General features: G+C 34.4%; 1 protein-coding gene and 1 non-coding gene across 3 annotated transcripts in view; one reads left to right on the forward strand and one right to left on the reverse strand.

Moving 5' to 3' along the window:
- qin overlaps positions 1–12,345 on the forward strand; it is a 77,356-nt gene that overhangs the window by 36,816 nt on the left and 28,195 nt on the right. The gene's annotated exons all lie outside the window — the stretch shown is intronic.
- Positions 11,701–11,772, reverse strand: TRNAP-UGG (transfer RNA proline (anticodon UGG)). The gene has a single exon. It is a non-coding gene; the product is annotated as a tRNA-Pro (tRNA).

Raw genomic sequence — 12,345 nt, forward strand, 5'->3', positions numbered from 1 at the left:
TCTTTATTCATATTTATGGCGTTTTGACACCTCGAAATTACCAAAGCATTTACACTAATTTGCCGCTCTCTCTGCCCAAATCAAACGACAAAAATTCGGGCTTTCAAAGCAAATTGGTGCATAAATCTGTCTTTTTTATGACGTGTCTAGAAAGATTATTCAGAAGGGTCATTCGTATTAGGGTTCATTAACAAACATCTTGGCGTTTCGGCATATTTTCACTTTTCTTTGTTCGCTCTTTTACACAAACAACATAATTTTATAAGAATTTTTGGTCGACGTCCAACTTTCACATGCGCGCGTTCACTGACATTTATTTTTATAAATTGTCTAGAATTTGTGGATGAAATATTTCTATGTATTTATTTATAGATATTTGGAAACTGATTAATTGACAAACATCTCGCACAAACCAAAATAAAACAATTGGCGAACGGAATAGCGCGCGCGTAAAATTCGAGCACGGCGCATGCGCAACGTTCCAATTGAAACTGAGGCGACGTCGCGTCGCGTTTCGTTTATTTGAATTGCTGAAGCTTGAAGCAAGCAGTGTGCACTGCTTGCTTGCCGACTACGCGAGAGCGTGCACGCTCTTTCTCTCTCTCTCTTACTTTCTGCATTTTCGGCTGCTATTCGTGCGGTCAGCAAACGCGTGCTACGATTTGCCGACGCCGACTGATGATAGTGCTGCCAGCCAACCGCCCGCTGCCCACACTGTCTGTTTGCGTCTTGTCTTGTTTTTATTTTAATTTTTGCCTTTGCATTGCCCTAGGTCAGGTCTTTGTTTTGTTTAACTACCGTTTCGTTGTTTTTGTTTTCTTGCTGTCTCTTTCGGCTTGTAATGAAGCCATTAACGGGCAATTACATGGGCTGAGCTTCTCATTAAACTGATTGATTTTCCATTTTAAAGAGGCCCGCGCTAGGGGCTGATTCTTTTTATTAACATTATGCATTGCCGCCTTTCACTGTGCATCATTCACTTTTCGTGCAAATATAAATAACATATTATCAGCTCCTCCTCTCCACGTAGTAAATTTCAACATGGCTCATGGCTTAACAGAAAGATCTCTATTTTTTAATTATGCTGATAGCGTTGCGGCTTATATTTTATACGTATGTACCCAAAATACATGTATTTATTTATATATAATCACAATAATCTTTCAAATTGCGATTGGGATAATGTTCTCTAGGCTCTGACGATAACAATTTTCAACAGTTTTCAATTTCAATTTAGAAATTTTTGGCATTAGAGTAATCCAAAATAAGCAACAGCATTTAAATCAATTTATTTAGTTTCTTGAAGAATTTGCATATAACCTATGAAACCTATTGCAATTTTTTTAAGAAAGCCATTGACTGGAATAGTGTATTGTACATATAGAATGGTATATTGATAATTTACTTAGAAATGCCTGGCTTTAAAGTAATATTAAATTTTTGGTTTTTTATATAATTTAAAAAGAAACAGCATTTAAATGCATTTATCAAAAAAAAAAATGCTCTAATGATTTAATAAACCAATTTAAACTGACTGACATATTTATTAATATTTGTTGTTTATTAATAGCTTCTTATTTTTTGCGTTGCTCTTTCTACTTGGGTAAACGATTTTTTATGATTAGGCAAATCATTTTTATTTTACATAAATACTTTATTAAATTAATTAATTACACAATATGTAATTTTGATTTATTTTTTATACACTGTATACAGCTATTATTAAATTTGTAATTACGTATATTATATATCATTAATTTAAAACTTATTATTATGTATTTTAACTGATAGTATTAATTTTTTTATTTTCAACACAGTCAAAACAGTGTTTGACTTTGCGCAGCTTTATTATATTAAATACTTCATTAAAATAATTAATTTGTTCGAAATAATTTTTATTTTTTTAATGCTACGTACAGTCATTATTATAATTATTATCAGTTACATTTATTTATTATTATGTATTTTAATTGGTATTATTACTTTTATTAGTCAACACAGTCAACAGAGAATTTGCCGTGAGCGCAGCTCTAATATATATTAATACTTCATTCAGTAATTTAATAATTTTATAAATAATTTTTATTTATATTTATTTAATTCTATTTGCAGTCATTATTGTAGTTGTCATTATTATATTACTAACATTATTTTATAGCTAATTTTTTATTTTTTAACTGGTAATATTACATTTATTATTTTCAACACATTCAAGAAAGCATTTGCCTTGAGCGCATCTTTATTATATATAAATAACTACATCACTATATTAACTAATTGTTTTATAAATAGATTTTATTCATTTACGCAGTACTAAGCGTACAGTTATTACTATGTTATTATTATTATTGTTTAATACCTATTATATATTTTACTTGGTATAATTACTTTTATTATTTTCAACACATTCAAGAGAGTATTTGCCTGGCGCGCAGCTCTTTCCATTTATTTACCAAATATGTTTTGGCCACCACGCAAGCGTTGCACTTTCTATAAGTTTGACTTATTGATAAGTCGTAAGATTAATTTATGGCCACGTTAAAACGCAAATGTATATATATATATGTATCTTACACTTATTAGATATCATATACAATGACCTGAAATTATGTTATATTGTTTTCGCTTTTCACACTGATGTTGATTAATGAATGTCGTTAATTTTTTCAACATTTACATTTACGTTTTAATTCGCTAGTTTTCAGGTTCAATTAGTTAGTTTCCAGTTTAATTGCATAAATAAAATGTGGTGGAAATGTAAGTTTTCGCATAAATGAATACGAAACAATTAAAAACTGAGGCAACTTGAGTTCGCGTGTTGTACACAGATAAAGCTTCATGCCACAATTTTTATAACTCTTTTTCCAATTCAATTTTTATGACCTTTAAATTAGGGAAAACCCCTGAACACAAAGTCGTCTCTTAAATTAACTAGTGGCAGCCGCAGGTGCTGAAAAATCCATTGATTAGGTTGTTACTTTTCATTAGGTTTATTTTTTACCCTTTTTTTTGTAGTTGGAAAAAACCTGTTAGGTTGTTGTTTAGTATCTAAACCGATTGCAGAAAAAATGAAATAGTAAAGAACCGATTACTAAATTCAATTTAGTCACAAAGCACACAGACGACACCTTTGTGGGATTTTCAATTATAATGCCCAGCCAAAGAAATATAACATGCTCTTTCCTCTTCTACTCGTTTTATTTTCCTACTCTTCTTTTTTTCACTTACCAACTGCCCGCAAAAGAGGCAAATGCAAAGCGCCAATGGCGTCAAAATAACCCATAAAAAAAGGAGAAAAAAAAGACGCCATAAAAAAAAGGGAGCACAAAAAAGCTCAAGCAGAAACCCGACCTAGGCAAAGCGCTTAAATGGTTTTGAATGCTGGACATGGAAATGGAAATGGACACGGATGCGGATCCGAATGGGTCGCTGTTGTCAACATTGTAGCTGCGGTGGCTGCTGGCAAAATGTTGCGGGTGCTGCGGTCGCCTGTTGGTCTCTCGGTCTGTCGGTCTGTCTGTCTGTCTGTCTGTCTGTTCGCCTGCAAAAATAGTACAAGGCAAATCCAGCTCACAAGTTGCAAAATCACGCGCCTCGAATGCCAAACGCAATTGAATGGAACTGCGAACTGGGCGTCACTGAGGCTCCACTTAGCCCAGACTCTCGGACTCTATGCTAGTCTGACTTTCTGATTTTCTTGGGAAATGGGGCCGCGTTTTAAATACCCTCTGGGCTGGCACTGTAAACATTACTAGAATCGTTTAATTTGTGTGACTTTCAATTGAGTACGTATTTTTGAAAAAAAGACAACAAATTAAATAAAAATTGTTTAATTATTTATCAAATAAAGGTCGTTAGTTGTGATAGAAAATCCCTAAAAAAAAAAAATCTCTATTGGTGTTTGTGCCCTGAAGACGATTGCCGACGTGCAGCCAAAATATATCGAAAAAGAAATATATTAAAACAAAATTGTTTTAATTCGTACATTTTTGATCTCAAGCCAGATACATAGTTTGATTTTTTTCTGGTTTGTTCACAAGCATAGTTTAAGTCTTAAGATATTCCTATGTATATTGCATGCGTGAAAGAAAGCGACTTTGATTTATTTATTTTCCATCGATTATAATCGGTTATTCTATATATTTTTACATTCATCATTTGAAATCAAGGAAAAATAAAACTAAATGTTGTTATTAGTTAACTATTTATTGCACCTTTACTTATTAAGCTATTATGCTTATGAAATTTAGTTTATTCAACTTGGTTAGCTATTCTGGTCGGTTGCTCTAACATTGGTGAAGTAAAATAAGAGGTTGACAATATCAAGTTCTTAACATACACTTAAAAAACGTTTAACCTAAATTTTAGAAAATCATTATAAATTATTTCTTTCTTTTTCTTTAATAGCCGAAAATAGTTGTTTTAATTTAAATAATATTTATATTTTTTAACAGTAAGAAAATAAGATTTTGGAAATTTTCTACAATGGTTGGGGCAAACATTTTTTTCGAATTACAGGAAATGTTCCTTTTATTATAAATAAAATTTTATTGTTTTAAAAGCGAGAAAATTTGATTTGTGGGATTTTCTAAAACTTTGGGGCAAACCCTTCTTTACAGTGTATACTTAGGACTTCTTATTGTCATATTTAAAAATATTTTTACTATTTTATTTTATAAATAAATATAATTTTATAAAAGAAATATAAATATTTTAATATATAAATCGAATATTTAAAGATTTAGGCAAACTTATAGTAACTGCTAGTCGATCACTTTTATCTAACATCGTGTTTTCCGCTAGTTATGTTATACCAATTGCCGCATTTGTTTGCCTACCCGCACAAAAACACTGCAACTAACAAGTCGCCAACCAACGCTGTCGGAAATGGTTTGATTTTTATTTTTTGCTGACTGCGAATGGGCGGCTGGTGTTCGGGGGCGGGCGGCGGCAACTCAGTCAGTGCTGCAGAATCAATTGGCATTTGAAAATTGCACGCCTTTGAGTTCGTTTGAGTTCTTTATAATTGAAATATGACCAGCAGGGGGCACGGGTTTGAGAGCCCGCAGCAGGGGAGCAAATTTAATGGCCAAGCTACTTACTAGATTTAAGTTGTGCTGCCTCAGCATTAAGCCAAAATTGAGCCATACAATTAATGCAACTGTCATCGTTGGACATCAAAGTGCACATGGCGGGGATTCACCTTTGCTCTTCACTCTGGCTCTGGCTCAGGTGTGTCTCTAGTCAAGGCTAAAGCTACGCCCAGACAGTGGCCACATTCAGTTACACCCCAGAGCTCCATTGATGGGGTGGTAGCCAAGCTGGCCAGCATCTGCACAACTGGCTTAATTCAGGTGTTGCCAATTCAGCTATTTTCCAGCCATATTTGGCTAATTTCGAAGGTCGCCATCTGGAAATTGCAAAAATTCCGTTTATTTTTAGACTAAAGCTATTTTGTTTTAGATTTAACAAAAAATACTTGGTACATAATTCAATTTAACATATTTTACCGTGTGGTAAAAAATATGAGCGTGGCTCATATATATAATATATTATATTAATGTTGGTTTTATGCCACTTTTTCATTTTATAAATAATTTTCTTTGCTGACTCGAGGTTCGATGTTTTATTAAAACCAAAAAAAAAAAAAAAAACAATTTTGTTTTAATTTGTATTTTCCGATATATTTCGCCTGCTCATCGGCAACCGTCTTCAGTTTCTTGACGTGGAGACTGATCAATCAAGCCAGCTAAACAACATTTTTTATTATATTAATATTATTAAATTTTACACTATCCCCTTATGAAGTACTAACGACGCTATTAATCGTTTTTAGATAGATTAAAACTGCTAAAAATATTTATTTATTTATATAAACTTATAGAGTTTAAACTAAATAAATGAGTACTGGCAATGGCTGCCAGAACATCCCCCTAGATATTAGTATGTACTTGGATGTTAAAAGTTTTAACACGTATTTATTGAGTTCAAATTAAGTTGAATTATTATTTTAGAATCGTTAAAACAGATTTATTTAGGAATTTCATAATTTTACATACATTTTTGTAGGATTTATATTAATGTTTTCTTCAAGTTGATATTTCGGATTTTTACTATTGAAAAATTGTTTGCTAATGTTTTTTAAAGGCGAAGCAGAATTCTAGTCTATGTTTAGTATCGACTGTTTTATTGTATGTATAGTAAGTGGGGAAATAATGTTGTTTAAATACATAAACAGTAGCTTAGCAGTAGGACTAGTCGTAGACGATTTAAATTAGATAGATAATCTAAATTCAAGTACTGCATTGAAAAAGGTGTGACTAACCCTATAAAGGCAAATTGCACCTAATCCAAGTCTAGATAAACTAAATAAAAGCAAAATTTTATGACTCAAAAAGACAAACAAGCAAATGAACCTTTCCAACTCTTCAAGAGAAGGCAGCTCTTTGCCTTTTTGTGTCCTCCCAACATTGCACACTTAATCCAATGGACCATATTGTCAACTTAATTTAACTAATTTTAGCTAGTTTTAGCTATTTTACTGCAGCAACAGTTGACAGCACTGCTTAAACCTAGTTCGAGTCTATCTCAACCATTGTCTGTGCCTTGCAGGCGGCTCGTTTGGTTTAGCCGCCTGTGTTTGCTGCATAAATAATTTGTGAGAGTAAATTAATTTATTCGTTGACATGTGTCCTGCGTTTATTTCAAACTGCATTGTCATTATGCAAATGCACTCTGCTCTCGACCTGGCAAAACGCCTCTGACCCGTACCCCAACCTGTTGTCAAGCTGACAAGCACTTTGCTGCAGCTGCTGCCATCACCTTTTTCCAGGTCGCCTGATGATCTATTTGTTTTTTATTCAAACGTGTTATTTACACTTAATTTGCCAATGCCTGTAATGGTTAGAAACCTTGTTGTGAGTTTTGGGGATTTGATTTGTTTTCATTGCCAACTTAATGGGTTAGCTTTGAGTGTGTGTGATATACATAATACACAGTACATATAAGTTAATATGTATGTAGTCATGTATGGAAACTAAGCGACCTCGTTAAATGAGGTGGCCAAGTGTTCTAGCTTCTAAAATACCTAAAGAATGGGGTTAAAATCACTTTGCTGTGTCATGTATGATAAGACCATATTATAGTCAATGATATATATAAGTTAGATCAAGAATTTGTTACTCTAAAGATTGAAAACTAATAACTACAGATTTAATTCTTCTAAATAGATCAGTTCTTGATAGAACATTTATTTTAGATAACCCACTTATTCAGCATCCAACAGAACAGCAATCCGGACTCCCATCCTTTGCTAGTCTCTCAAAACTTTAGCCAAATGTCATAGGAGCCTGTGCTATTTAAAAGTTATGTTCATTGTCTATAGCAATACATTTGTCAAATAATTTTGATTATAAATGCTTTTAAGCGTATATTCTCTTATAGCTTTATAATTTGTAGATATTTTTTTATCAAATAATATATTGTGATCTTGCAATATGATTAAATTTAAGCTGAGCCTCTTATTAGTTTAGTTAAGTTAGTTTGTATCGATAAAAAAAATAGATTGGGTTAAATGTATGAAGTTAAACCCTTTGTTATCTTGGATTTTTTTTTTTGAGTATAATAATGATTTTGAGCTAGATTTGTTTTTACTTTAAACAAAAACCCATTGAGTTCTTTGGAAAAGTTTAGATATATTGTCCCTTTTCATGTTCTAAGCTCACAAAATTGGTTATGGTACAAAAATGATGTGACTTAAAGTTTTTTGGTAAGACTTCAGGTCAATTATTCAATACTCAAACTTTAAATTAATTAAAAATTAATATATCTTGCTAACATAATGTTAGTAATCCACTAAAAGAAAAGTTTGTAAACTTGGAAGTAATTAAAAAAGTTGTAATATTTTAAATTCGGTTTTATGCGCTCTCTGAAAGTCTCCATAGCATATGCAAATAGTTTTTAACAATTTCCAAAAAGGAATTCAGTAAAATGAAAGGATGGAATCAAATGCGGAATAGTTCGAAATCGTTTTCAACTGTTAAAGTGCAATCAGCTTGTCTTATTTTTTTAAAGCATTCTTCACAATATTAATAACATAATTAAGACATAACTCTGTTAATAATGATGCAACACTTGCTTGCATTATGGACAGCTGCGTGACGGAAGATGCCTGTGGTTGTATTATATGTTTTGTTGTGGGTGCTTTTGCCTGCAGCTGACCAAGTAACCGAGTTTTTGCGCCAGCTAATGTTACATCTGCGTGGCTCGAGCTGAGCTGCTGGCCACGTAACATGCAGCCAGGTTGCCTCATGGCAAAGGGAAAATGCATAAGTGAAAATGTGCACGCTTCTCTTTGACGTCTTACCATTATAATTATTATTTTTCTCTTGTTATTTCTGAATGAAAAATATAAGTTTACACTCAATTGCGTGACTTGTGGTGGCTCTCATATTTCCACAGCGAGCACACTTTACCAATTCTTTAACTCTTAAGCTAGTATACTCTGATGCAATCATTTGCTCTAATTGAAACGCATTGATAGTCAAATTAGCTGGCTCTGCTGGCTTGTGCAATCAAATAATACACTTTTGTGCAGTGTATAGGCCGCATGGGGATGCTCTGTAGGCCAACATCAAGGCGCACCTTGAGCGAATCCTTTCACTGTTCACATTCACTTTTTCTGTTTCAAAGCAAATGGCATTCACTTGATGTTTGACCAGCTCTAAAAATATGTATGAGTGCTCAAGTCAGAAGTGCCCGACTTGGGGATACCCTGTACAAAGCGCCGACTTTCCGTTGCAAACATTCAAGCTTTCAATATACACTAAAACCAACATACACACACAAAAATCCGCGTAGAGTCCACTACGGATATGCTTCTGCTTCTTCCCTTTGCTTATGCTCTCAAAACCATGCCCCAAAATCAAGATACATCGATGTTATGAAGATGTGAAAAGATATCGAAAAGAATATTATCTAGTTTCGCGTATGGTGTATGAGAATATACTATTCAAATTTCAATACGAATATGTCTAGATCGCCTGTTGATGCTGATTACGAATATTTATAACTAATGGGGACTCTTCCATTTGTCTGCTACAAAAAACATCATACCCTGTTAATCATTTTCAATGGCTACAGGGTATAAAAATACAAGCATAACAGTTCATTGATCATGGCAGCTGATCGGTTGTTTGAACTACCTGCTGCTTGCTTGCCGATGCCTCATTAAAATGGGGTTTTTTCTGGCCGCTAGCAGAAGTCATTAACGGTTAAACCACACCTGAGACTCCGTCTCCAGCTAGACGCTAATTTGTTGGCCAAGCCAACAAGTGCATGCAGCAAAAGCTCGTGATTTGTTGGGTGCAATTGCAATTGATTCGATTTCATGTTTTTCTTGCTGCTGCTGCTGCTGCTGGTGCCTTTTACAAAACATTAACCCAAAATATTACACATACGCCATGTGTGCGCCAGCTAAAAAGAACATGTGAAACACTTTTTGCAGCTTGTTGTTCCGTTGTCAGTTGGTCGTCATACAGTGAACACTTATCGTTTGTAGACAGCAAACGACCAACAACTAGCAACAACTTTAATCACAGTGTCATAACTTTGAAATTTAACAAATACAGGCAAAAGTCTGCAATGGAGCATGTACATTAGAGATGGCAAACATAAAAATATATTATCGTGGTATGGCATTTACTCTAGAAACTTCATACGTTTCATAAGGTCTGATGACAATTTTATTAATATGCAATTTCTGTAAATTAGCCCCCAACTGAAATATTTTTCTATATGTTAACTGTTTGATAGGACTTTAAAATTCTTTCGCTAATGTTAGTGTGAAAGTCAACTCCTATATTTAAATCCTGGCAACGCCTTGTCCGTCATTAGCAGCTTAAATTTGTTGAGAATTACTACGATTCATGCATCGAAAAAGTGCAAAGCAGCAAAATTGAAGTCCACTTTCCGCATTTATATGTCGGAATCATCCAAATTATCATATAGATACCATTGGTTGGGTATGTTGCATTGAAAATTAAGTTATTGTATAAAAAGTTTTTTTTTAAGATATCTTGGCCATTTCGAAAAAAAAAATTGACGGATCATTGTATGCTCATTAATAAGCAAAATCTTATCAAAACCGATCCACTTTATCAAATATAATAGGTAGAAACAGTCGTAAAACGAGATGTGAATGGAAGGCTTTTTTTTCTTTTCAATAATATCTCGATCTATCTTGGCAATTACGAGCTTTAATATTCTCTTCACGTATCTGTAGAACCTAAAGCTACGTCTATTCAAAAAGGAGTTTATTTTTTCGTGATAAAGATAGCCATATCCATTCTTTCTTTAGTCATGGTAGACTTTTATCTGCAAATACTCTTAAATCTAAATTGCTTGATTCTAGAAACATCATTTGACAACAGGGACTATACTCACTTTGTCCACAACTATCTCACTAAGTTCTAACACTTTCCGGATTAATCAAGATAGCTAGGTCCACCCTAAAGCATCTTAAGTTGGCTGCGCCAGAACATTTCGTGACATGAAGCTGAACGAAGAATCTAGTTTTAATTTAAAGATACGAGTGCGTTCATTTGTGAAAGTATTTCAGGCATGTTGACAATCAGTTTCATTTGAGAGTCAACTTTGCTAGGATTATTTGTCACGGGTCCATCGCTAAGGCAACATTTTTGAATTCATGATTTGACACAGGCAGCTGCTGTGGGCTGTCATGGATTGAGCAAATACTAGGCTAAAGAGTGAGCTGTTTTTGGTTTGACTGATGATGTTGTTGATATTTCGGTTCGGCTGGAAAACTGGCTGGCACTTGTTGCCGGTTTGTGTCTCGGCCAACGCAGCTGCTCTGGAGCTTTATATTTTGTTATTATTATATACTTGATTTTTTGTGGCCTGCAGCTTGGGTCCCGCTTTAGCGAATGATGCTAAGGCCACAAAATCAAAAAAAAATAATATTACAAAAAAAATTGCATATCACTAGCTGTGATTTGATTTGTGCTGCGCGCCGCCAGGTGAAAGTGGTTTGTGATTTGAATTTATATTTGGTAATGCGTGCTTAAATAAGCCTAAGATGATGTCTCCATTCTTTGGCTCAATTATTTATGGCTATATATTACGGCCTTTTCGTCGGTTTCCACACACACTCACACAAAGAAAGAGAAATTACTCACGCTTGCATCATGATCTTTGCATTTTCGGGCATTTGGATCTTTTCTTTTTAATCTATTGACACCAGCTGCGCCAACTGGCCAAAAGCGAATGCAAGCGCCGGCAAAACAAATTCATTGTTCACAATTTTCCAATTGTCGTCGATAAAACACACACACACACACACACGCACGCACACTCATTCATTCACTCGCACACACGCATACACAATGCTTTATCGCCTTGTCAATCGTTGCCGCTCCAAAACAAGTTGCATGAAAATATTTTAGCCATGGCCCGTACGCGGGACCCCACCGTTCATTATCGTCTTAGCCGTTGGCTCCCGCTCAAATCAACCGGCAGCCATCTCTCAAATGTTGCAGCAGCAGCCGCAGCAGCTGTTAGCCAAAATATCTTTGCTCATATCTGCACTCGCCAATCGCTCGGCTTGTTTGTTTAATTAACTTACCATAAAAACCGACCGGCCGTAAAATGTCTAAAATGTTGGCTAAAATAAATTTTAATGCCGGGCTCAACCGGGATTTGAACCCGGGACCTCTCGCACCCAAAGCGAGAATCATACCCCTAGACCATTGAGCCGCTTGCTCAAACAACTTCTAAAGCAAAATTTTCTCTACGGCCAATGTGATGTTGTTTTAGCCACGTTTGGCTTATTTTTAGTTGCCACATGCAGCAGCCAAAAGTGTGCTACAGTTGTGGCGACATCTACTAATATTTTGTATGTGCCTAGAAGTAGGCAACATAAAAGTGTGGAAATTCTTGAGTACCAATAGTTTTGGAAATATGCGATAGTAAGAGAAAATCTCTAAAATTTGGGGAAATTTAACTCCATTGCTAAAAGAAAAACTACTCCAAATTTGAATAACCAGTTCAGCCAGTCGGGCTCTTTATGGTTGGTTGAGGCCATATTTAACCATAGTTTATGTAAATTTTATCAATCAAATCAAAGGCAAAGTTTAAATCAGAGCAACTAAAATATTTAAAATCTCTTTAATCTATTCATTGCTTTTAATCTATTTTATTTAGAGAATTTTTTGAAAGAGAGGCTTTTAAAACAGCCACAAAAAAGACCTGTGTCACCGAGAACTGGCATTGGGTAAGAATTTGGTTGGAAGATATTTTTCTTTCTCGCACGATAGTTGCTACTGTAGT

This window comes from Drosophila montana, unplaced genomic scaffold (genome assembly GCF_035044405.1).
Source record: "Drosophila montana isolate Dmon_TW-CO22-7 unplaced genomic scaffold, ASM3504440v1 contig_3848_1, whole genome shotgun sequence".
NCBI classification, from domain to species: domain Eukaryota; kingdom Metazoa; phylum Arthropoda; class Insecta; order Diptera; family Drosophilidae; genus Drosophila; species Drosophila montana.